Below are 26,376 nucleotides of genomic sequence, written 5' to 3' on the forward strand. Positions count from 1 at the left end.
TTTTGCACCACTTGGCAACCCAGGACTCTCACCAAGAGATCCCATGTGCTGATAGGTGAAGTTTTTAAGTGTCCCTGAGACTTCTTAAAAGGAGGCAAGCTCAACTTAAGCCTTTGGGGAACCTTGGAAGTAGGATGTAAATGCAAAGTCCAGTCCTTTCACACCCAGGACAGAAGCCAGCACAGCAAAGCAAACAGTAAAGTGGCAGTCTCATCTGACTGCTATTCAGCTCCTCTTCCTGGCAGAATATCTTCAACCCAGAAGTGTTACGAGTATATGGTGTCCGAGGTCCAGTACTTATACCCATTTAGACTTTGAAGTTGGCAAACTTTAAAAGGAAAGTCTTTGTAGTGCACAACAGCCCTGGCTCTAGACACACTACTGGGGGGTGGAGACACTTTTGTGTGAGGACAGGCACAGCCCTATTCAGGTGTCTGTGTCAGCTCCTCCCACCATGTGGCTCAGGAAGGCCCATCAGCATAGTGATGGGCCGTCAGGATGTCAGGATATGCATGGCACACCTCAGCTCCCTTTGTGTGACTGTCTAGGGTGAATGCACAAACAGGCCAACTGTCATCCTAACCCAGATGTGTATTCCACTGGCAGACAGAGGCTCGGAATGGCTAATGTAAGAAAATTCCAACTTTCTAAAAGTGGTATTTTCAGACCTGCAATTAAAAAACCACCTTCACAGAAAATGCATTTTAAAATTGGGAGTCCAGAGACTCCAAACTTTAATTTTCTATTTTCTCCCAATTGGAAGATACAGTTGCAAGATGTTAAAAGGCAGTTCTAAGGTTCTGGACTTTTAAGAGTCCAGAGGTGTCAGGGAAACAACACCCGAAGACCCCTGAGTTCCTTCCTGTCTCGGTGCACAAAATAAACAGAGACGCGGGTTTCTCGATGGTGGCGTCAAAGACCAAGGTTTATTTGCTGCAGGGACACAGAAGTCATAGGAACCACACAGAGGCAGAATCTACGAGACTGTTCAAATTGCATTAAGTGGGTTGCGCTTTAAATACACGAAATATGTCTTTAGGCAACATTACACAAATATTTCTCGTGCCCAACCCGGTATCCCAAACAGACAATAAATAGACACCAAACAATAATTAGTCGTAGGTTTTCGGTATTCGATCAGGTCCCCTTGTCAGTTTTCCATTCTTTGCCCGATCCTCCCCATCATAAAAATCGTAACCTCCCCATTGTAAAAGCCCAGAAGGAGAGGAGTAGAGCCAGGTGCAAAGGATTGAAAAGTAGGATAAGAGGTGTTTATGGATCATAAACGGGCATGGCTACTGTCTTCGGCCTCTCAGTCAGGACAATGGACACGAGAACCAGTATAGCAGGACTGGCCTCAGGCAAGGGAGGCGGCTTGATTCTGCCTAGTCATGCAGCGTCAGCCTTTCTCGGGGCTCGAGCTTACGTGTCCTTAACAAGGTGATTCTGCCGGGGTCATCGCCCGTTCATTGACTATGTGAGGGCAAGAAACAAAATGGATGCCGTATCTAAAATGGATGCCATGACTTAACAACAGAATGCCCTATTTCTCAGTGAATTCATGTAAGTTGCGCAGTGAAAACACTGTCATGTATATAATGGATCATTTGCGGTTCATTGGTACCAAAATCGTGTCAGTACTACGATACCGAATACACGGGTTCGGATTGCTACAGAACCTCAGACCGTCCTTTTGCCCTTACATAGGCAATAACTTACTCTATGTCAAAGTCCATTTCTATGTTCATCAGGTCACTGATATGTTGCTGAAGCATTACTCTATCCCGTGTCGTATCTCTAAAAACAGGTGGTCTTCTTACGCATGACGAAACACAAACGCTACATAAGGCAGGACCACACTGAACAATGAGACAGCACGAAAATAAAAATACCAACGCAACACCAGTGACTATCAGAACCTTCCATCCCCACGCAGATAACAGGCTCCAGAACCATCCCATTAATGACCAGTCACCTTCCTCTACATGAATGGAGTCAGAGATTTTGTGTAACTTAGAAATGGCCTTATATACCGTTGGCGCATTATCTGGGATAAAAACACAGCAACTTGATTGGATCATCTTACATACCCCACCTCGATCTGCAAGTAACACATCAAGGACCATACGGTTCTGTAGCGTCATGAGGCGATCCGCTTGAAGCTCAGCTGTCAGGTTACTAAGGGCACCCGCAGTTTCGGTACAAAATAGGTGCCCTTAGCAGCTAAGAATGCAGGGGAAGACTGTGACGGGAAAACGTATGTTTCGATACAGTCACTCTTCCCAAGTCGAGCTTTCGGATTCCTCCCATTTCCTTGCAAACAGACTTGACCTTGGTGGGGTACGAGCTTTTACGTTTGTTCTCACCCATAGTAATGCCATATTCCGTAACGTTCCAACCCATGTAAACTCACAATTCATCCTTGGGAATAAACGGAGTGTTATTGACATCTCTAACCATGTCAGTAATTCCCTTTACCAAGGCTCTGTTAGCGGAATTATATCTAGTGGAACGCGGAGGTCGTGGGGGATAGGTCTCTAGGGCATAGGCGAACATGGTCTGAAATGCCCAGAATGATCCATTATAACTAAAGGGCAGAACCAGATAAGGGATGCCCTTATCCATGGTATGTGGTATCAAGCCACACACCCAGCAGTTCGTTGTGTTAATCACTAGTTGATGTTGGTGCAAGAGCTGAATGAAAGTGTTATTTATGAACTCGGAGCGTCGAGCTTGCTCGTGTGCAGGAAAAGGATGGAAAGAATGAATAGAAACAACAGTCGGAGAAACAGAAACATGGGGAGATACTGTAGACGTAACAGGTGCAAAGATCAATTGAATACCAAAAATAATTCCGCCTACCAAAGTTATTAAAACAATCAGAAGTGTCAGAGCACATTGCATTAGGAAACATTTGCTATACAATATGTCATATAGTTTTGTCTTGTGCACATTTATGACGTAAGCCCGTCGCAGTTCAGGAAGCTCCATCTTCTACAACCGTTCGCAACGGATGGTTTGTACCTGTTAAAAAATTGCCTCTGTCTACCCTGGGGGTTCCCAAAGTAAACAGAAGAAACCGACCTTGTGTCTGGTTCCCTGCAAATTAAAACAAGGCACACGTTACGACCCTACGGTAACCCAGACGGCAAGGTGAGAGAACAACAAAAACAAAAAGATAAAAATTTAAAGCAAACTTCCTGACTGAATGGAATGCGAGAAGATCAAAAACAGTTTTCAGACAAAAAGGTAATTATGCAATGTCATTAGTTCATAGCATGAGAACGTAGATTATATCTGTACTTTCCAGGTCTTGTCTGATTTTGAAATAGCTGGTCTACAGGTGTAGAAATGTTCGACTCCACAGGTGACAAATGTTCACTTTGTACAATACTCTGTTCTGGGTTCGAAAGAGCGGTTCCTGCTGAGGTGTCAGAGTTCTGTGTTTCAGTTCGTTTGTCCGTTATGTACTCTGCATCACTGAATGGGATGAGCCTAGGAACAGGTTCTGTCTCGGATACACCAAATCCCTGTCTAACCCAGTTGTCGTAGGGGAGTGGGAGAGGGACACGCTTCGTATGGCTGGCGTGCACCCAATTCTTTCTTCCAGCTAGGCGTACAGCAGTTCTCGTTGTTAGGAGTACTTGAAACGGGCCTACGAATCTTGGCTGAAGGTTCCGGGTTCGTCCGAAATTCCGGACCACCACTTGGTCGCCGGGTTTCAACGTGTGGCCTGGACTCTCTGGCAGTTTAGGCAAGGATTCGAATACCTGTTGACGAATAAGGCTTAGTTTAGCAGTCAGGTCATATAGATAATCAATCAACATTGGATATTCGATCTGTTTGAATTCCTTTGGCCTAGGGACTCCCCAAACATTAGCAGGGCGACCGAACACAATTTCATATGGGCTAAGCCCTACTCGAGAGTGTACAGTCGCTCTGGTGGATAGTAGAGCTAAAGGCAGTGCATCTGGCCAAGATAGACCAGTGGAAGCTTGAATTTTAGCAAGTTTCAGCTTCAAGGTACCATTGTACCCTTCAACTAAACCTGCCGACTGTGGGTGATTCGCACTGTGGAACTTCTGGGTGATACCCAGACCCGTGCACACACTCTTCATAACTTTCCCTACAAACTCACTTCCATTGTCCGACCAAACAATCCGTGGCATACCATACCTAGGGAAGTACTCTTTGAGGAGGATTTTGGCAGTGGACATAGCAGTGTTATCCTTCAATGGATATGCCTCAATCCATCTTGAAAAGGCACAGACTACCACTAGGACATACGTAAGATTGTTACACCTGTCCATGTGGATAAAATCCAACTGAATCACTTCAAAGGGACAAGAAGGGGGAGCAAAATGACCAGTTGGGGTTGGGGTTCCCTTGCCAGGATTATGCATCAGGCATATCATGCAGTTTTTCACCACTCTTTCCGCACACTTAGTAATTCCATCATTCTTCCATACTGGAGCTAACATTTTACAGATCCCTTTCGAACTGATGTGCGCCGTTCCATGCGCCATCGTGACTACTGCGAGCACATACGCATCAGGTAACATCCAACGCTGCTGTTCAGACAAATCAACCCAACATCCACTTGAATCCATTTTACCCGTTTTCTCCTTCCATTCATTTTTCTCATTTTCAGTTGCTTCATTCTGAATTGCCTTCACACTTTCAGTCGTATTCTCACACATCCCTGATTCAGCAATTCATCTTGCAGACAATGCAACGTACATTCGGCTCGTCATGTTCTTGGCCGTCTCTTTGGCGACCTCATCAGCAAACGCATTCCCACGGCCAACATCATCCGTAATCTTTCGATGTGCACTGCACTTCACAATCGCAACTTCATTCGGTAGGGTCAGGGATTCCAGTAGATCGCTGACTAACTGTCCATGTTGGATCTTAGTCCCGTGGGACGTGAGAAAACCTCTTTCTTTCCACAGGCGTCCAAAGCTATGTGCTACGCCGAAGGCGTATTGGCTATCAGTAAACACATTCACTCTCTTTCCCTCAGCTAAAACACACGCTCTTGTTAGTGCAATTAATTCTGCAGCCTGGGCAGAATTCTGACTCACTCTTGCGGTCTCCACAACTGTACTCAAAGTCGTAACTGCATACGCGGCCGTCACATCACCATTCTGTAGTTTAAAACAAGACCCATCGACGTACAAAGTGCCATCTGGATCTAATAACGGAGTGTCTTTTAAATCAATCCAACCTTTTGTCTCTTCTTCAGTTCTGAAACAACAGTCATGGGGCTCTGAATCACTCGACTCTAGAGTAGTCGGCAACAGAGTTGCTGGATTCAGTATGTTGCATCGCTTGATCTGAATGTGACTTGCCAAAAGCGTCAGCTCATAGCCTGATAGTCTAGCACTGGTGAGGTGCTGAGTTTTCGTTCGATTCATGAGTGTATCCACAGCATGTGGAACCATGACTACTAACATGTTGTTCATAACTAGTCCAGCAGACTGTCGAATAGACACTGCAGCTGCTGCTGTGGCTCTTAAACAACTTGGCAACGCTCTGGCTACCGGGTCTAATGTAGATGAGAAATATGCACAAGGTCGCTGTTTGTCACCAAATTGTTGCGTTAAAAAACTCAACGCACAACCTTCTCTTTCATGGACATATAGTGTAAACGGTTTACTGTAGTCAGGAGTGCCCAACACAGGAGCTGAACACAGCGCATCACGTAAGTTGGAGAAGCTCTGTTGACATTCATCAGACCATGGCAAAGGGCTCGGAACACCTTTTCCAGTCAGGGCTACCAATGGTTTTGCCATGAGAGAAAAATTTGGGATCCATTGCCTGCAGTATGACGTAATACCCAAGAACGCACGCACTTCTCTCTGTGTGCTTGGTACAGTCATCTGCGAAATTGCTTTGATTCTCTCTGGGGTCAACCTTCTTCCCTCCTTTGACAAAAGATGACCTAAGTAGGTCACTTCTTGGCAACAATATTGCAGTTTAGAAGGTGAAACCTTGTGATGCAAATCTGACAAATGACGTAATAAAGAAATTGTAGCTGTTTTGCAAGTTTCCTTGTCATCAGCGGCCAGTAAAAGATCATCTACATATTGGATCAGAGCAACACTAGGAGGAAGTACAAGAGCATCTAATTGACTTTTCAATGCTTGGCTGTAAATTGAAGGGCTCTCACAATAGCCTTGTGGAGCGCGCTTGAACCTAAAACTGCGACCTCCTAAGGAGAAACCAAAAATGTCTCTACTTTCCTCGGCTATCGGGATGCTAAAAAATGCATTTTTCAAATCGATCGCTGTAAACCATGAGGCTGAGGCAGGAATCAACGTTAATAATGCAGTGATATCTGGTACCACAGGAAACTGCGGAATCACTATTTTGTTAACCTCTCTGAGGTCAATCACAAATCTGTAGATTGGAGGTTTGGACGGGTCAGTGCGTTTCAAAATCGGCAGAACAGGGCTATTGCAGACATTTCCTCTAGTTTCCTCTATCACATCTTTCTGTATTAAGTCTTTCACGATCAGTAAAAGTGCACGTTCACCTTCATTTGAAATTCGATACTGTGGGATTCGTGGGAATTTAACATTCGCTTTCAGACTTACCACATAAGGGGGGATTTCCAAAAGGCCTACATCGTTAGGACCAGTTGCCCAAAGAGTATCAGGGAGAGAACGCAGCTCCGGTGGGAGCTTATCCATCGACATGTACATTGGAGAAATGACTCTCTTGCCTAATGTGAGCTGCACTCCCGAAGGAGAACAGTACAGTGTCACATGCAGGCGTTTCAATAGATCTAAACCAAGCAGATTCTCATTACAACCGGTTGTTAGGATAAGGGGTGCTTTTAGTTCGCATGGCCCAACAGAAATTGACAAAGGACTAGAAACAGGATTGTGCGCCTGAGAAACATACTGAAGTGTTCGTTAAGCCAGACAAAGGTGCGCCAGGGAGTTTCGCATGCATAATTGAACTTTTTGCCGCACCAGTATCCAACAGAAACGGTTCGACCACGCCTGATGTAACTACTGCGACATAAGGTCCACTCTGATCAACTGGAACTGATACTACTCCCTCTCTTTGCCTGTGGCTGTCCTAGTACTCGCTTCTCTGAATCTCTTCATTATGATCATAGTAATCCTCAACATGATACTGTGAAGATCTACCCGGTTGCGCAGGTTGTACATTTCGCTGGTCGAAATAATTTGATGGGCGATCGGCCTGTGGTGTCATAGTACCACGTCCTCTACCTCTAGGAGCTTGCATAAACCCGCCATTACCTCTCTGAGCTGGGACACCACTGGTCTGTGTGTGCAGTACTGGACACTCGTTCTTATAATGGCCCTCCTTTTTACAATAGGCACACTGATTCCATGCTAACTGTTGTCGAGGAAATCCATAATTAAATCTTTGGGACGTCCCTTGTTGAAATTGTGACTGGTGCTGAAACTGGGGTCGCTGCTGTGAATCTGACTGATTCGAGCGAGGCGGATATGCCTGTTGCAATAGTACTTTAGTCTGTAAATCTTTTGTCTTCTTTTCTGACTTTTCTTTCTCTTCTTTCTCTCTATTCTCATAATACTGAGCAGTTGCAAGTATCTGTGCTGTCGTTGATACTGCCCATGCACTCTCGGAATCTTTTAACTTGTTACTAAGCTCAGGTAGTAAATTAAACACGAACTTGTCGACAAACAACCTCTGACCTCCCTCAGTACTCATATCTTGTCCACTGTGGTCTACGAAGGTCTCTTCAAATCTAGTGAAGAAGTCAGAGACGCTTTCGTCCTTCTTCTGTTTGCATGCTGATAGTTTATCCCAATTTACCCGTAACGCCGGCATCAGCGTTTTCATCAGATTAATTATTCTGCCAGGTAAGGCAGCAATCAGAGGTTCAGGTTTAGCACCGCCAACTTGTTGCGCATCTGCCGCTACAATAGCTGGCCAATCACCTCCTAGGGCGACTGGGTGGTTCTCTTGCCGGATCTTGGCCTATATAGGCTGTGGCACTACATTGCCAAATAGCATTTCAATATCTGCCAAATTCATGACACACGCTTGAACTGTTTGCGTTAACTCTTTATAATAACCAGCAGGGTTTTTACGCGGGTCCGGCAACGCTTGTTTTACTGCTAATACTTCGGCCCGCTTCCAAGGGATGTGTATCCACACTCTATGGAAATGTGCTGGAGCAGCTGCAATACCATTAACCGCATCAGCGGCAACTGCTTCGTGCCATATGGGCGGAACTTCCCTCATTGGATATTGACCTCGTCTTTTCCTAGTAATCGGTGAACCATCAGGGTCCCTTGGCGCTCGAAGAGGGGAATCATCCCTATAAGCTAAAATCAGTTCTATCGCTTCCCCTACTTCTGAACCTATCACCATTCCTGCGGCAAATTTCTGCTGAACATTTATCAGATCAGAGGGGACAGAATCTAAGTCATCATTATCCCATTCCTCACGCACAAGAGAACACATCACGTCTAAAACATAACGTTGAGTTGGTTCATTCCATTGCATAAAGGTATCTAACACTCTTTGTGCATCATACTTCGCAGCTTTCGACATCCACCTAAGAGCTGTCGAATCTAACATTTCTCGTTCCTGGGGACCAGGAAGCTGGCTACGTCTCTGTGTAGAGCCAGAAACGGGGGTACCAATTAAAGACCTGTAGAGAGGAGTTAAGATATTAGTTACAGAGTCGGTTATTTTCCGACGAACAGAAAGCGGAGTCAGAATGTTTACAGGGTTCGGGAACAGGGCAACTGGAGCAGAAGAAATAGTAAGGGTGGGTGTTGCAGGTAAAGCAGTTTGCGAAACGACAGGTAAAGGCGGAATAGGCGACCCAGGGAGTGGGGGTGCCGAGGGAACATTAACCACAGGAAAGACAGGAGCAGGAATCAAAGGAAGTGGAGCAACTATTCCAGGCTGACCAGCAGCTGGTTGTACAACAGGTAGTAACTGTGGTGCTGTAGTAATACCCTGTGCATACGGTGGAGGTGATCTCAACAGGTAAGACAACAGAGGATCTTTTTCGTGGTCCTCTATCGGCTTAGCAGGACAAGATGGCAATACAGGGTAACATTTATCAATTGCCAAATTATATTTTCTATTCGCTATCTCCATTGTTTTCTCAGTCTCGTTGACATGCAGCTGCCTAGCAGACTCCATTAAAGTCAACCCTTTCTCTTTCTGTTCTTTCTTCGTTTTCCTAATTTCTCTCTGTTTGGCTTCTTTACGCCATACGCGAAAAGAATCAAACATTGCCGGCCGGGCTTTCCTTTTAAACAACTTCATTTCTAGATTATCTAGAATTTCGCTTTCGAAGCTACCATGCGGTGGCCAAATAAGGACACCATCTTTTCTGGTATAACGGACCCATACTTCATTATAAGCAATAGGACCTACACCATGTTTACAATAGAGCTCATCTGTAGGAGTTCCAATCGGAGGAACCGTACACGAATCCTCCATCCGGGAATCCCCGTTGCAACGTAACCAGGACAAGAAACAATTACTACTGTTAGTCATGACAAACGAAACCAAATTCCAACCAAAATGCGCAGAGAACTTAGGCCTACCAAAATGAACCAATACCAAAACAAAGATTATCTTAACAAGAGCAACCAATGATAATCTACGAATTCAAAAACAAACGTATCTAGACAACCAAACTGAGCGCGACCCACTTAATACTTAACTGAAATGTGGAAGACGTCACCAAGGAGAACCCGTCTACGTCTCGCCGTACTAAGGTCTGCACCTCGGGTCCAAGACAGGGCGACAGTCAGGGCAGCGGTCCTCTGTAGCCTTCTGGGAACGGGAACCCTCGTGGAAGAGATCGTCGGGCCACTTTTACGACATGCAGGGATCGATGAAGCGGGGTACCTCCCTCCGGAATCTTCACACGAAGCTCCTCGAACTTTTCAGGCTTTGGACCGGTACCGGATGACATCGCCCCACGTTGGGCGCCAATTTGAGGTTCTGGACTTTTAAGAGTCCAGAGGTGTCAGGGAAACAACACCCGAAGACCCCTGAGTTCCTTCCTGTCTCGGTGCACAAAATAAACAGAGACGCGGGTTTCTCGATGGTGGCGTCAAAGACCAAGGTTTATTTGCTGCAGGGACACAGAAGTCATAGGAACCACACAGAGGCAGAATCTACGAGACTGTTCAAATTGCATTAAGTGGGTTGCGCCTTAAATACACGAAATATGTCTTTAGGCAACATTACACAAATATTTCTCGTGCCCAACCCGGTATACCAAACAGACAATAAATAGACATCAAACAATAATTAGTCGTAGGTTTTCGGTATTCGATCAGGTCCCCTTGTCAGTTTTCCATTCTTTGCCCGATCCTCCCCATCATAAAAATCGTAACCTCCCCATTGTAAAAGCCCAGAAGGAGAGGAGTAGAGCCAGGTGCAAAGGATTGAAAAGTAGGATAAGAGGTGTTTATGGATCATAAACGGGCATGGCTACTGTCTTCGGCCTCTCAGTCAGGACAATGGACACGAGAACCAGTATAGCAGGACTGGCCTCAGGCAAGGGAGGCGGCTTGATTCTGCCTAGTCATTCAGCGTCAGCCTTTCTCGGGGCTCGAGCTTACGTGTCCTTAACAAGGTGATTCTGCCGGGGTCATCGCCCGTTCATTGACTATGTGAGGGCAAGAAACAAAATGGATGCCGTATCTAAAATGGATGCCATGACTTAACAACAGAATGCCCTATTTCTCAGTGAATTCATGTCAGTTGCGCAGCGAAAACACTGTCATGTATATAATGGATCATTTGCGGTTCATTGGTACCAAAATCGTGTCAGTACTACGATACCGAATACACGGGTTCGGATTGCTACAGAACCTCAGATCCAATGCTAACCTTAGGGGAGAGATGGGCCTTGCTGTAGTGAAAAATAAAATCTGCTGTATTTCACTATCAGGACATGTAAAACACAACAGTACATGCCCTACCTTTCAAATACACTGCATCCTGCCCATAGGCCTCTCTTAGGGGTGATTTAGATGTAATAAAAGGGAAGGTTTGGGCCTGGCAAGTGGGTGCACTTGCCAGGTCGGAAAGGCAGTTCAAAATGGACACACATACACTTCAGTGGCAGGTCTGAGACATGTTTGCAGGGCTAATCATGTCGGTGGCACAATCAATGCATCAGGCCTACTAGTAGCATTTGATTTATAGGTCCTTGGCAAACATGGTGCACTGTACTAGGGACTTACTAGTAAATCAAATATGCCAATCATGGAGAAACCAAATACCATTATATTTTAGACATGCAGCACTTGCACCTTAGCACTGGGCAGCAGTGGTACAGTGCCCAGAGTCCAAACACCTGCAAAAAACGAAATGCAGCACACAGTCAAAAACAGGAGGCCAGAGTCAAAAAGACAAGGGAACCCATGCCAAAAGATGCCAGGCCTAACATTCACCATCAGTCAGGAATCTTTAGTGATTCTACAGGCTTTTATTGGTTTGTCTTGTAATGAATGTGTACAGTATTGACCTTGTGACATTGTATCCCTCTTTTCCGAGGGTTGAGTTTTAGGGTCATGAATTGTCCTAAATCATTTTTATCTGAAATGTCTGATGTATGAATTTTATTGAAAACTGTTTTTTAAAGTGATTATGATACGTTATATATTCAATGTTGTTTTTTCATATCTTTTGACGTACACTGAAAATCGGAATGTTTTGGGCACTTCTTGATATTTCTGTGTTGCCTTTTAAGCCGAAATAAAGGTTTTCATAGGATATGATATGAATGACATCGAGCGAGAGGGAATAGCGTATTGTTTGCCTGGAAACACGATACATTAATATATTTAGGAATACAAGTAGCACATTGACTACGATCCTGTCCCGGGAAACTTGATCAAAGTGGTGACCAGCACCAGGCGGTTGGTACAATTCTGGAAGATCATACTCCTCTCTCCACTGGGCAGAGTGGCCATCGCAATGATGCTGGTGCTACCAAGGTTACTGTACCACTTCTTGGCACTATCACTGCTGCTTCCCAGTACCTTTGTTTAAGGCCCTGGATGGTATGCTAGTAGGCCTGAGATGGGGAACGGGCAGCATGAGAGTAGAGCTGCATAAACTATACAACCCTAGAGAGGGGTGGGTTAGAGGCACCAAATTATGAGATACATTATGCAGCGGCTCAGCTGCAATGGCCCATTAAGTATCTCACGGATGGCCACAGTACACTGAAAACCATCCTCCAGCAGGGGCTTTGTGGCAGTTGCATTAGTTGGTGAGCCGCGCACTGGGGATGCTGCAATGAATACATTGACAACGGTGGCGAAACACTGCTGGCACGGGTATCGCTCTCTGGAGCGCCCTCCATACCCTACGCTCCGAGTCTACTACTGTGGGTACTGCCAGCATTTCACGAAATAGTCCTTCACCATAATACAAAGCATTGGACAGAGTGTGGACTGACCATGTTAGGGGATGTGTATGCACATAAAATACTGCTCTCTTTTCAGGAGGTGACTGAAAACTATAGAATAGGCCCGGGACATTTCCTGGTGTGCAATGCATTAACACATGCAATGAAGCAGACATGGAAACAAGGCCAGGCTGGACTGCATCTTTCAGATCTCTGTATCTCTCAATTGGATGTGAGGGGAGTAGAAAGGCACTCACCCTACTGTATAACACACTGCTGGGAGGCCGGATTAATGAGTACCCGGCAACAAGGCATATGTGGAACACAATTGTGGGACCGGAGCTGACGGTCAAATACTGGACAAACTCTCTAGAATATGTTAAAATGCTGTCCAGAAACCCAAAACTCAAGTACACGAGTAAGCCACTTGTGAGTGACGCAGCACAATGCCTGCTGGGGCTCATACCGCACATTGAACTGACTACGGGGCATATCATCAAGGCGCCGCAATAAGATTATCGCCGCTTTAGCGTCCGTTTTCGGGCGAAAAGCGGCGATAATTTTATCGCATTATCTGCAAGGTCATGCTATCGCGTGAATCCTTGCCTTAGCGCTCTTTCCCTCAACACCCAGCTTTGCATCTCTAATGAGATGCAAAGTGGGCGTTCTGCACAAAATTAACGTGAGAAATGTCGCTAACCGACATTTCTCCTATCAACAAACCTCCTGCTAACTTGCATGGCGATAAGAAAAGTAGCGCTAACCGCTTTCTTCTGCCTGCTTTCAATCTGACTTAGCCATTATATCCAATGGAAGGTTGATATAATGGCTAAGTCTGCCCTGCCCTATCAACAACGTATCGCCAATCGTTGTGCGATTATTGCTGGATTTCCAGCGATAAGTGCACATTTGGCAGCTAACTCTGGAATTTTTATCGCCTCGGCGATGCGCGTTGTTGATAACGCGCTAACCGGCCGATAAATTCCAGAGATAGCCGGCTATTAATATGCACGCGCTAAGCGCGCTTTGCGATATTTATCGCTGGCCCTTGATAATATGCCCCCACATATTCCATAGCCAAGAGGCAAATCACAGTGGTGTGGAAGTCAACAAAGGCATCACAACTAAGCAAGTGGCTGCGAAATGTCCATAGATGGGCAACAGTAGAGACTGACACAAGTGAAACTTCCGGCTTTGAGCTCAGGGACAGTGGTGTCCTCTGCCAACAGTGAACCACACCACTCCTTATGGTTGTTATGGGCGCACTGATGTGTGGGGCGCACGCGCACATGAAGAGAGTTGAGTACACACTGGATGGAGCGCGACTGTGTGGAGCACAGAGTACCAGCACACGATAAATGTAATCTGCTGCAAGGATAGAATGTACTTAGTAATTATGAGGCGCATATATCCATAGGATTTGTTCTTTTTCTTTTGTGTTTGCAACTGTTCTGTTACTCTATGGGGGACGAGTGATGGTGTAATTCTGTTATTGCCTTCTTCCTTGGCAGAATTTAGCTATTCTGCCCCAGTCAATATCAACTAAAAAATATGCACACAGTGTGCAAACTGCCACACCTTATGCAAGTTGTTGACAACTGCGAGGCATGGTTGTTTAATTGCTGGCACATCCTGAGAGACTACCAAATATTGTGCATGTCTAATGCAAGCACCTTTGTGTCACTCCTAGCTGTTCTACTTTTTTAGCTGTCTTTTGATGTTCATGAAACCTAATAAAGAGATACTGGAACAAAAGCAAATAGTTACACAGCAATGATTGTATCGTATGTGAGAATGTTGGGTATAAGTAGCTATTTTTGTGAATTCACTCATTTGCAAAAGATGAACCCCAGTCAAGAGTTGTTTGGTTAAAGGGACCACAACTATAAAAAAAATAGAGAACAGGCAGTATATCAACATAGGAAATCTATCAGCATTTATAGGTGGTTCCTTTCCATTTTGTGCTATTTATCACATCAATATTTCAAAATGCTTAGGAATTGCCTTTAGGCATACATCAGTTGATGTACAGATCAGATACAAACGTTATAAGCTCCAAATTCAGTGAATCATAGTAAATCATTGAATTGAGAGATTGAAAGTAAAATGTGTTACTTAATATTTTTATACTTGCAAACAAAGCTGTACTTTGACATGTGTGTAAGTATTCAATAGTGAATCAGAAGAAGTAGTTGAATATCCTGGTAGCTTTTACTTTAGTATAATTGTGATTAATGTACTACATGTCTTCAATGAGGGTATTTTTAAATGAAACAGCATTCCACTGTTTTCATACAAATATGATTGCTCATACCCGTTAGCAAATAATTAATGATGTCATGATAAATACTTCTGAGTTTACACAGTTGATTTTGAGGGGCACAAATGTAATATATGTCATCCCTATTTCTTTATATGTCCATATATTTTATAAATATTGTGTGAAAGCCACATTCCTTAAATGCAGAGTTCTTCATAATTTGTTTGTCCATCACTACAGATATGCTCCATCACTGTAGTGTGAGTTTACTGTTGACCTGGTGGATATGAGAAATGTTAGACTTATCAGCCTTAGGGCGGTCTTCCCCCAAACATTTTGCCTACTTGCCTCACTTTTTGGTGCTGAAATTCGGAATTTGTTGGCCTCAGGGCTCTGACCACTTTACCACTTATGACCATTGCTAACTTGCTTGTTCCCGCGCCCCTAAACATGGTTTAATTGGCTTGTCTATGTTTGATATGTCCTGGTAGTGAAAAACACCCACCTTTTTTTCACTACTGTGAGGCCTACTCCCACCATAGGATAACATTGGAATTCCTTATTACATTTATTAAGATGGAATTTCAATTGGAAGAAGGAATCCAGATCATCATTGATAGCTTGGGCATTATAATGATGAATCCCTTTTAATGGTAAAGTCAGATTTTTCTTTACAATTTAAAAAATTGCCACTTTTAGAATGTTTCAGTGTGTGGTTATGGAGTCCACTGACACACAGTATCATGCCACAGGATTGCTTTGCACATCAGGTAAATGCAACAAAGGTTATTTGATTGGATTGAAGCTGTGACTTAATTAACCACCACTACATATGTACTAATCATGAGTTTTATTCACATAGCACCGTCCTCCATGGCAAGCGAGGAGGACGTTGGCCAGGAAAGTGAGAAGCAGATGCCTTCTGTGATTCTGAGTGTGGTACAACTGAAGCTGATGAACACAGTGGCACAGAGGGTGATAGGGCAGGGGAGGAGGACTCAGCCTCCTCAGATTCAGAGGCCTCAGCCCCTAACCAGCCCCAAGTGGTGGTGCGCCCAACTGCATCTCCTGCACCTACAGCACTGTCCATCACCACCAGGAAGATCCACACCCTCTATTGTTTTGTCATATGTTGGCCAATACTCAGCCCATAAAAGGGCTGGAGTCTTCTTTACTCCAGACACCTCTGCTCGTGCCCCAGTCCATCCTGCAGTGACATCTGAGAAGGTGGTGGACATACTGCACATTATTTAAATTGGGTTGACTTCATTGCTGGTTGCCATCCAAGGGGCCAGTCAACAGTTGACCCAATTACTGGCTTTCCAGGATGGCTTCCTCAGTGCAGTGTGTGGCATACAAAGGGGCATGGCATGTCTCAGACCCCTCTCAGACATCACTGCCTCCCACCCAACATCCCCTGCCCCTTCTGTTTTTGGTCCTTCCTATATCATCCCCTTCTGCCTCCTCCATACAACCACCATCCACCTGTGCGTATGCTTCACCCAATAAATCCAGACTAACATGCTCACATTCTGCCAAAGAGAAACACACAGCCAGTCATACAATATATCATAAACATATTCACAAACCTAAACATACATACCAACACTACCAACACAATTATCACCATCACAGTCACCCCCACCATGCTGGCCACCAACACCACACTCACCACCACCACCACCACACCCACCGCCAACACACCCACACCTACTACACCCACAAAAAGCCCCATACCCACCACAACATCATCCAAAAGGACACATTCATCACAACACAAAACATTACATAAATCATCAACACCAGAGAAACACAAACCAACAGACAAGCACCCAACATCAACAACACATACACAACAAACAAACAAACCCACAGACAAGCAAAAAGCATTAGGAAAATTAACACCCACACAACCTTGCAGACAAACACCCAACATCAGCAACACATATGCTACAAAAGGACAAACCCACAGACAAGCAAAGAGCATCAGCCAAACACCACAACGTCCACTACACTAACAAATTCATCACAAACATAAAGTACACACACACTGCAGGATACAACCCTGTACACACCCAAATCCACAACCACAATTCGCCATAGCACTCCAGACACACACACAATCACACAACACCCACCACCACTGCAACAGCTTCTACACCCTCTACACTCTCTACTTCCCACACAGCTCCTACACTCACCACATCCAACCTTCCTACTTCTTACACAACTACCCTTACTACTTTCAAGCCTTGAAGAAAAGGCCCACCACTCCTACCAATTAATAACCAGAGGTGCCTGGATTTCATCTTGATCATGGAGGAACATATGCCCCTTTTGCAGGAGGTCTTTAGTGTACTAGTGAGTTTGAAGGCAAGGATCCTACATGGGACCATGTGGCCAGAGTTTGGACTGAGACTATGTTGTATTTCTTTCTCATTTATCCTGTGGATTTGTTTGTCTTTCTTTTGTTATTCTGTGGGAGAGGAATCGCACTTTGTAATGAATTTTATTTTCTGCCTAATTTCCATTTTCTTAAGGTGTACAAACATATTAATGTTTAAGCATAAAAGTTTAGTACACATGTATAAGTAGGATTCCATAATCATATTTGATGTGTAATGTGCCCTGGGAGATTTAGGACTTTAAACGTTGTGCTATGTGCTGTAGGTCCCATTATGTGATGACACTTCTATTCTTATGTATTGATGCCCTTGAGTTATATTCTCATGTAATGGCATGCATAGTATACACTTTTCCATATTCATACTGTAGTATTCACTGAAAGTGTTTTTGTGAAACATACGCGATCAGATATATATGCCAAACCTACATCTATTTCAACATGCAATGGACTTTTAGATGTAAATGTGATATTCATGATAGGAGTTAGCAAAAATAACGTAACACATTTTTCCCTTTAATTACATTGGTAAAGGGTCAATATTTCTAACAAATGATAGGCGTGTTGCGATGCCAGGAGAGGTGATGATGAGCATTTATTTTGCTCAGCCTTCAGAGGAGGCCAGTGATTTGGAATATGGAAAACAATAGTTATTCTGCAATGAGCTGCACCCATATATATGTGTTAAGAAGGGTTTACCTTTTACTTTTATTTTTTAGGGGCTATTTTTAAAACAAGTGTAAGTTCAGGTGTATATGACATGCACTTACAATTGTAGGAGTCTATCATATTCAGGTTTTCCGTAAGATTAGTTATTATTATTATGGGAAGGTAATGATGGAAGCTACAATATCTTCCCATCATGCAGTACCTTCCTGATGGTAAACAATTACATAACAAACACGGTTTCGATATGTCCAGAGTGCACAGGCATGTACCCACATAACATGTAAATTGAAATTACTTTGGGCATTACAGTTTTCTTCAGGACAGGCAACTAATGATAGTGAGATTTTTTTTGGTTACATGTTCTTGTGAAGATTTACTGAAAGAAAACACATTTTCGGATGACCACAGTAATGCAGACTGCTCTTATTACATACATGTATATGCACATACCTCCGATGACGCGCGGACGAGGTGGGCAATCATTGTAGTCAATGAGCAGATATGCTGCACCTCCCAACAGCAGGTACATTGTGCTTCGAACAATGCTAAAGGTTTGCAGAGGTTGCATTTCCCCCATTATTGGAGGGATACTGCCAGCCCAGGTGTGGGGATTTGAACGTCATGGACACTTCAATGGGAAATCAACATTGGGATTGTGAGGACGGAGTTGGGACTGTTATCACACTTTCTGCTGCTTTTTGGCTCTTAACTCCAATGACAGAGGAGTCTGCACGAGATAGAGACGGCAGGGCCCTGGCGGGCTTTGGTCTGTCAAGCCGCCAACATATAGATCAGGTGGTAGTACAGTTCTGACTGCAGACGGATGGACCATTGATATTGGGCGATCGGTCAGCATCTGCCAAGATATAAACCAGGCCCTATGTGAATGCACTTTAAGCTCTGTCTGTGCTGCTGGGGGCAAAGAATGGACTGAGCATGGCCAAGGGAACACCTCTCAGATAGCAGCACGTACCTGCTCCCAGGTCTAACTTTAAGGAAACTGCTATTCCACTGATGTAAGTGCACATAGAAGAAGATGTCTGCACTCACACATACTCTGTGGCCCTTATTTTCCAGCCTGCACACATTCACATGACCCATGAAACTCAGCCCTGAAGCTGCTGGTGTACAATTTTGTGAAGTGAAGTCACAAAAACAACTTACTCGAACTTTATCAAAAGTTGCCACACACAAAAAAACCTTAAAGCGAACGAATTTGCTTGACATCTTCTGTAGTTGTGAGAACGGAACTCACTTAAGCCCTGGGCTTTAAAGATACGAGTAAAGTTCATTCCATGCCACGATAGCCTGTGGAGTTCATCATTTCAGTGTGCTCTAGATCCCACCTCAGATAATGCTCTGCTAAATCTCATTTAAGCCAGTCATTGTGAATCAGTGAAAAGCAGTCAACATTAAACTGAACAAAAGCTTTCTTAGTTTTCCAAGACCGCAAATGTTTTGCACAATGTGGAACTTTTTAAATCCCTTCCCATGTAAATCATTACAGCGTGTCTGTTTACATTATTTGAAATATTCGAATGTGGCAGGCTACAGAATTTGCAATTCACAGTGTTTGATATTTGAGAAATGTGCAAAATGTTTTTTTATCAGATTTACTATCAAAATATATTCATTTTTATCTTGGAATAATTTGTACTTGTATAAACAATCTGAAGCTCAAACAAAAATATTCCAGTTTCAGAGATCTGCATTGCTGACTGAGCATATTATTATAGATGTGACTAAAGAAAAGATTTGACTGTATCATATTATGCCATTTTTAATATGCATTGGGGTGTTTTATCCTCATACTGTAGCAACCTTCTCTATCGAGTAGTGATAAACAAATGCGTTTTAAGTCAATATATATTTATTTTGTGTGTACTCCTCCATAATCCAATTTTCTTCAGAAGTTATTCATGTACAAATCTCTTAAATTACAGCCATTTACATGACCTTATGAACAAAAGTTATCTCGTTATGAAACAAAAACTTTACTAAACTTAGCACAAGAGGTCCATGAATTTCTCTCTTTAGTCGGGTGATTTCTGCCCTGTGTTTCACTCAGGTCTTAGAGATACTTGGGACATCAGCAACTTAGGGAAGGACAGAAATAGTACATTCCAGGAATTTTGTGAATAAGATGTTTGAGTCAGTGTTTTTCTCTCCAATTCCATAATGAGTTTTCCAGGTGTTTCTGCGTTGAGTTATTGCACATCTTGGGCCTCATGTAGGTAGCTAAATACCGGTTGGTAACGGCCGAAATTCGGTAAATATCCCGTTACCGACCGGTATTTAGCTATTTGAGATGTAGGAGGCATAATTTCAGGATTCGGTAAATTACTGAATCGGTAAAATACCGATTCAGTAAATACCGAATCCTGAAATCATATGTAGGGAGCACTCTAAAGAGTGAAAATTAGTATTAAGAATTCGTTATTTACCACCAAATACAGGTTGGTGATAACTAACGAATACCTTGCAAAAAGTAATATTTTGCAGATTTAAGAGTGCCATGTGGCAGACATACATGCCCTTAGGGCATGTATGTGCGCCACATGTGCACACATGCAAGATTCAGGGGTGCAACAGGGTGTCAATGTGACACCCTGCCACCCTTGTATATGCTCCCCCCATTACCGAATCGGTATTTACCGAATCCGTAATGAGGCATACCTTCCCAGTGATTCCTATGGGCCTCCAGGCCCATAGGAATCAATGGGAAGGTATGCCTCATTACCGAATCGGTAAATACCGATTCATAATTACCGAATTTTTCCGATTCGGTAAAATTTACCGAATTATTACCTACATCACATTTACCGATTCATAAATACCGAATAGGTAAAATTCGGTATATATGAATCGGTAAATGTGATGCTACCTACATATGGTCCCTTGTAATCCTGATGGGGCTGGTAACAGGAGTTGAGATGTTCCCCAGAATCCAGCACTTACAAGAATCATATTATCTATCATTCATCGTCTTCAATAACCCATTCATTCATTCCACCAATTACTTCGATTGGCAAACAAGTCTTTTAAATTAAGTACTCCTATAATATTTATTCACTAAAAGCAAGAGGCATTGGAAGCTATATCACATGACCTTTGACCCTATATTCAGGATTGCCCAAGAAAAACACATCATGTGGCCTTTGACTCTGATGACAAGAGAGTAAGTGCTTCACTTGATCCTTGACCTAGATGACAGGACATTAAATGATTTTGGATGAGAAATACTGGCATTTTCAGCTCTCCTTTTTAGTTGAAATGGGTGGAGACAGGCTACAAAGGTGCAGACATTTGAAGGCAGTTCACGTGTCGTTTTTGAAGCTCTCATCCCTATACTTTGTTGCCCTACGTTTATTCCTTAACTCATTAGCCTGGAAACTATGGGGCATATCAACAAGTGGCAGCGATAATTATCACTGGCCGCCCTTAGCGTGAGGAATTTTATCGCCGGCTATTGCAGATAATTATCGCCATACTAGCGCTGTATTACCAACGCATAGCGCAATGGCGATAATTATTCCTGTGATAGCGATGTTTTCCATGGAACATCGCTGGTTTTCCAGTGATGTTCCATGGAAAACGGCGATATCCTTGTTGATAGGGCTGGGTGGTCTCAGCCCTATAATCCACCACCCATTGGCTAACATTGTTTAGTCAAAGGAAAAGCAGGCGTAAGGAAAGAAGCGATAACCAAGGTTAGCGCTACTTTTCTTATCGCTAAGCTTGTTAGCGTGCCCATTGATAATTGGAGAAATGTTGGTAAGCGACATTTCTCCAGTTATTTTGGGAAGGAATGCCCACTATGCATCTCATTAGAGATGCAAAGGTGTGCGTTACGGGAAAGGGCGCTAAGGCAAGGATTCACGCGATAGCGTGATCTTGCTGATAAAGCGATAAAATGATCGCTGCTTTTCGTCCGAAAACAGACGCAAAGGCGGCGATAATTTTCCTTGTTGGTATGCCCCTACTTTGGGTAATGTGGCATGTGGCTGAGTGTGACTCGGTGACTTGCTTAACACTCGCCAATGTATTCTTTTTTGTCCACTGTAACTGAGAATGGGTAGTGGTAATTGTTTTAATAGTTCGCTAAACATAACAAATAATTAATTTGTAAATCAATTGTAAACCAAGCAATTAAAATCACTGAAGAAAACAAAGTACAGTAACTGAAGTCTACAATTCAGAAAAGATATTACTTTCAGTGCTCACTCCACATATTAAACCTCTGTTTTAATTAGTGCAGTACAGAACTGGGTACACGAACAGATGTTTAGAGTAATCCTGTATGGCTTTCTAGGCTATTCCTTTGGGTGTGCGAAAATTGCTTAATTTACTTTTACGTAATTAGGCAAAATCTCAGAAAAATTATGCAAAACTATGCATTAGTACAGGAAAGGCATAGCTGACACTTAGCACGGTATTTTAACGCAGATTTTGCCTAATTATGATATGAGGGCGCATTTCATGCTAAAATAATGATTTTATGTTTTTATTATTGCCTATTAAAAATGAATGTGTCCGTCGGTAATGCAACTGGTGCTCATGTAAAGCGCTCTGATACCTTCGAGTCAAGTTTGCGCTATATAAAACTGCAAAAAAAAATTATGCATAAAACACAAGTGACATAAGCAACAGTCACTCGAGTTCTGTTCATTCGAGTTCTTCCCAGCACTCACTGTAACATTTTGCAGCAAATACCACATCATTTTGTGATGTGACAGTGTGGGAGAATTTTGGAAATTTCATGTAACAAGAGTAATAATGAATTCCTAAAATTACTCAAGAAACAACATTAGAATTATCGCCACTTTAGCGGCAGAAAACTGCCGCTAAAGCGGCGATAATGGGCTTGATAATATGCCATGGAGAATTCCCATAGAAGCCCATGTTCTGGTGTCAACATGGGCTTCTATTGGAATTCTCTGCGGCATATTATCAAGCCCATTATCGCCGCTTTAGTGGCAGTTTTCTGCCGCTAAAGCGTCAATAATTTTAACATCGTGCTTGATAATATGCCCCCTAGTTATTTCCTTCAAAGTTCAGTTACTGTGTAATTAAAGTCACACTGGTGACTTCCAGTCACCCAGTTTTCAGGATGCTTCCTATTCCATAATCTTTAAATTAGTCCGTATGGTCGACAGATAAATTGCCTACCAGGGAGATGAGGGTCAGGTGGAGGGGTCAGAAGGTGCGAGCAGAGGCAGATGTGTTGGACTGCTACCCCTGGTGACACTTAATAAATGCCTGTGATATGCTAAGTTATCATTTATGCAACTTGCCTATTGAAGCACCATACCACATTCCCCACAAACATCATCTGCAGAAGAATGTGGAAGGGTGAGACTCCCGATGAAAAAAAGGTGGAATCGACCTAGTCTTGACTGGTTCATCTTGTCTGACTTCTTCAACCCAGACTAGGGCAGTTTTGATTGATGCCACAGTCGCTTTTTCTGTCAGAGGGGTGACTGCACTTTCGCCCAACAATACTGTATGACAAACTTAACTGAAGCACCACCATTATTTCTTGGCTCCTATGAGGTGATAGTTTATGGTGATGCTCTGAAAGGCAGTCAAATGGTTTGAACTTCTGGGATGTCCTTCCATGGACCATAGTTTATAGCATGTCTTGGCTGCACAGTATTTCAAAAGTATCCAAACCTGGACTGTCCACTGAGCTGTCCCTCGCTCACTTTGCCACTGGATTCAATCTAGCCTGGCTGATGAGGAGTGTTACCTCGTAACTGGCTCAGGATGCTTGTTTCTGGTCCCGGGAAGACCTGGCTTGGCAGATCGGGCAGTTCCGTTCCCATGAGGCACAGGGTCAAGACTGATTTGCGTATAGCTGGGTCTGAACTGAGTGGCGAAGTGAGATCAAGAACGATGATGTATTCAACCCAGATCTGTGACTGGGGGTGAGTGTCGGAAACGTTTCAGTGCTCCGTCCATCATCTCTTTGTGTTTACTGAGCTGGATAATACATATCTTACTGGCCATTAGCATCATTGTCCCTTTTTCCTGTGGCAGTCTTTACAAATGACATAGCATTCGTAACCTGGAGACAAGCACTCAGTTCATCTACTAATTTCACACTCAAAAATTAGATTTTGTTAAACACTTCTTAGCAGATTTATATTAAGTAGAATCTAACATAATATAAGTATTTGTCAAGCACACGTTCTCCTAAGGGTATCTTGGCACTGAATAACAGATGTTCATTGTTACCCAGCTCAACGGTACTCATGTTATCAACCTCAGAAGGATGAAAGGCTGAGCGGACCCATCTGGATTTGAACCTGTAACAGTGAGGTCGAACACAGGCCCCTACAATGGATACATCAGTCCACTACGCCACCAGACCTGGCTTATATCTCCCACATTAATCAGTTCCTCACTGCAAGATGGCTGTTGGGTCTGTTGCTGGGCACAACTTTTTCTTGTCAATTTTAATTTCTTCTCTGGATCATCGGAGGTCAACCTCTATTTACTTTGATGATCTCTGTGTGGCAGGCAGAATTTCAGGATAAATATTTGATATAGTGAACAAGAATATTTTCTGCAAAGGGACACTGTTCTTGTTGCTGATGTCCAGAGCAACCCACCTTGGGTAGGCTTATTGCAATAAACACATCCTAATTAAATAAATACATTATGACAATGAGAAGATTCACCAATTTGATGTAAGTAACTTTTAAAGCCTGAAACTGACTATTGTTAATAAAGAAATTCAGGATTAAATTGGGAGGGGGACAAACCTAGTAGGTTGCTGGCCTGGCTGCTTAAGCAGGAGATGGATAGAACTCCCATAGTGGTGCTCCGTCAATGGGATGAGACCATGGCCACCACTCAGCAACTTATTAATGAAACTTTAGGGGATCACTTACGGGATATCTATGGAGGGGGAGGCAGCTGACGCCACAGTAATGCCCAGGTACCTTGGAGCTGTGGGCCTGCCTGTGTTGTCACCCTTGTTATGAGATGAATTGAAGGCAGACCTCTCCCTGGAAGAGACTATGGAAGCCATGAGTAAAATGAAAAGAGGAAAGTCTCCCGGGGGTAATGGCTTCCTGGTGGAGTTCTACTAAGCTTATGTGGCGAAGGTGGTGGGTCCGCTACTTGAGGTACTGTGTGAGGCACAGGAGAGTGGAACACTGCCCCCCATTCTTAGGGAGAGTTATATGGATGGTCCCAACACCTGGGGGGGATGGAACAGACCTGTCTTCCTACATGCCCCTCACAATGCTCAACGTGGACACAAAGGTACCATGTAAGGTACCATTGCAGAAAGGTTGACTGGCGTAGTGGAATACTGGTGCATGAGGATCAGTGTGGCTTAATGCCAGGGCAAAGCACAGCTATTAACATGTGAAGGCTTGCACATGTGCTACACTCCATACAGGGGAGTGACAGATATTTGGCTCTGGTTTTCATCAACATCACTAAAGCATTTGATAGGGAAGAGGTGTGGTGCCGTGGCCAGGGCGACTGACGCTGGAATGTGGGGCTCACGGTTCGATCCCCGGCGGCAGGTCAGCCCAGCACCATGTGGCTCTGGGCAATAGCTCGCTTAATCTTCTCGACAACCTCCAGCGCCGGGATGCCTTCCGGTAGCTGTTCGCGCTTTACAAATACTGGATTTACATTTACATACAGTGGAGTAGCATTTTTTGCTGTTCGTGCTCCCGAAGATAGGGGTTGGTTTCCATTTTTCTAACTGGGTGAGGCTAAAATACATGACTCCCAGTGCTAATGTGCGCAGTGAGAGAATTATGTCTGACGAATGGTGTGTGCAGAGAGGCATGTGGCAGGGCTGCCTGCTCTCACCACTCTTCTTTGCCTTGGCAGTGGAGCCTCTGGCAGCAAAGCTTCGGAAATACATTGGGGACTACAGCATCATGGTGGGGGATGTCACACATCTGGTATCCCTTTATACAGATGATGTTTTGTTCTAACTGCAGTGCCCTGTGGAGACGGTAACGCAGCTTCTGACACAGTCTGAGGCATTTTTGGAGGTGGTGGTCTGCACATTAGTAGGCAGAAGTCATTGTTGTTTACCCTGGGGGCACTGGAGGGGGCACCTGAGATGGTCTTGGCCCTGCTGGGGTTGCGATGGGAGACCACTTCCTACCAGTATCTTGGTATCATGGTGGGACACTCAATGCATGACCAGTGACGCCACTGTATTGAGCCATTAGTGGGAGGACTAATGAAGTCTGTTCGCTTTCCATGATAGGGAGGGTTGTGGTGGCAAAAATGGTGTTCCTTCCCAGGTGTTTATACATAACCTCAAATGTCACTGAACAACTTGATGATTCCTCTTGTGTGGGCTGGGAGGATGAGCCAAAAGGCACTGCTGCAGCTCAAGGAAGACCCGTTAGGGTGTGGGATGGGCCTCGAATACCTAGAACTTTACTATTACACATTCAAACTGCAGCATGCTGCTGAATGGACACCTGGGGCTGACAACTGGGAGACGAGGCTGCTGCGCAGTACTTATGGCGAGCATTCCATATTGGCTCTGCTCATGCATAGATTGTGTACACTGCCTGGTACCCCTTAACTGGTCTGACAGGTGGCAGAGGTGTGAGAGCAAGTGGTCACCAGAGTATTCAAATGACCGCTCTTCAC

This window comes from Triturus cristatus, chromosome 4_2 (genome assembly GCF_964204655.1).
Source record: "Triturus cristatus chromosome 4_2, aTriCri1.1, whole genome shotgun sequence".
In the NCBI taxonomy this organism is placed as follows: domain Eukaryota; kingdom Metazoa; phylum Chordata; class Amphibia; order Caudata; family Salamandridae; genus Triturus; species Triturus cristatus.